This window comes from Sinocyclocheilus anshuiensis, unplaced genomic scaffold (assembly GCF_001515605.1).
Source record: "Sinocyclocheilus anshuiensis isolate Anshui unplaced genomic scaffold, SAMN03320099.WGS_v1.1 scaffold1148, whole genome shotgun sequence".
In the NCBI taxonomy this organism is placed as follows: Eukaryota; Metazoa; Chordata; class Actinopteri; order Cypriniformes; family Cyprinidae; genus Sinocyclocheilus; species Sinocyclocheilus anshuiensis.
In genome coordinates this window covers 739,161-741,133 of record NW_015548259.1, presented here as the reverse complement: position 1 = coordinate 741,133, position 1,973 = coordinate 739,161, and positions in this window count along the sequence as shown.

Genomic DNA, 1,973 nt, shown 5'->3' with positions numbered 1-1,973 from the left:
AAATGAACATACTTTCCAGAAGGCCAATAATTCACTAAAAATGTTTTTTTATTGGTCTTATGAAGTATTCTAATTTGTTGAGATTAACAGGGTTTTTGTTAAATGTGAGCCAAAATCATCACAGTTAAAATAACCAAAGACTTAAACTACTTCAGTCTGTGTGCATTGAATTTATTTAATACACGAGTTTCACAATTTGAGTTGAATTACTGAAATAACTGAACTTTTCCACGACATTCTAATTTATTGAGATGCACCTGTACAGTGAGGTGATGCCTTAAATTCCCGAAACAACACACTTTTAGGGTGACTCAAAATTAGTCCAATTTAGCGATGACCTTGAAATGATCAACATCGTTACCTAGCTGTTGCTTAGACCTAATTTTACAGAGGGAAATGTCACGAGAAATTTAACAACCGTGGTCGAATTATGTCAGAATTAAATAAACAAGAAAGAAGATATTCTTTAATAATTTAAAATAAATAAGGTACATGGAAAAATACATACTGATTTGTTTATTCTTGATGCTAGTCTTTAATAATGTACTCTTTTGGAGTCGACTCGCTAAGCGGAGCTGATGCCTATAAAAACGTCATTGAAAAGAGAAACATATACATCGTCATAACTTTCACGAAGGTGGGGTAAATATTGAGCACTGAAATATTATTAAATCGTGGTCAGGCAAGCATAAATTCTCATTCTCATTCTACAAATTTAACATTAAACTAGAAAAAGCATAAATATGTGTTGTGAGACCCAAATAGTGGGTAGGCTATATGGGCTGTATTAGTTGGTGTTGACCTCTCAAGGCCTTATTGCTCTTTGGTTTAGGCTACCTATTGTCCTTTATTTAACCAAGACAAAAACTATCTGAAATTAATTTTTTTTGGAAGTGTCAAGCACAGAGGTTTTCACAGTACAATAACAAAACAACACAATACATATAGCCTACATAAAAACATTGCATTATGATTTTTTTCCCTTCAATAGATCACATATCAATGATTGTGACACCAAACTCTTTGATTCATTTTACAAAGTACTCCAATCACTATGCAGCATATCGAAAAGCTTTCTTTCCTAATTCAGTTCGCTCAAATGAAGCCGAATTTCAACTTTTGTAAAAAGCATGCTTCTAGATAAAGAATAATTTTTATTAAATATTGGAAACTATTTTTGTTGATTATTAATGTCATATTACGGGATAATGCAATTTTTGAACAGCTGCATACAAAAATCTTGTGAATCAGTAAAATCAGAAATAAAGACACATTTAATTAAGAGTTATCCACAGTTTGGGATCAATGTTTTATTGATTTTGCATATATAGGGTCACATAGCCTACAAATGTCCAAAATCTTCTTCACAATAAACAGAAAAAGCTGACCCTCTGAACCAAAAAAAATAAAATAAATAAATCACTGAGTTGGAAAAAGGATCAACTCAGTGATTCACCCCCTTGTGTCAGTATTTTGTTGAACCACCTTTTGCTTTACAGCCTTTGGTCTGTTCGGATATGTCTCCAGTGGTGTATAAAGTACCTGAAAGCCATACTCAAGTAAAAGTACAGATATCTTACCAGAAAATGACTTTGGTAGAAATTGAATTCACTGTTTAGAATATTACTTGAGTAAAAGTCTTAAAGTATGTGATATTTATTGTACTTAAGTACGAAAAGTATTTTTTAAATCTTAAACGTACTTAAGTATTGAAAGTAAAAGTACAAGTAAATGCAAAATGCAAAAGAAGCAAATAAATATATATAAAAAATGTTCATACACAGCTTGAGTAGCAAGATTGTGTTCAGTTTTAACTCTTTCTTCCATTTTGTATTTTTGGGTAAGAATAAGAAGCACTTCAAATTAGGCCTATTATTTCATTCCAACATAAGAAATAATTTCTGGAATCTGCATCTGAAATGGCATTTAGCCTACAGTTTAATGTATCTCAGAGGGGACATGGATGCATTTAA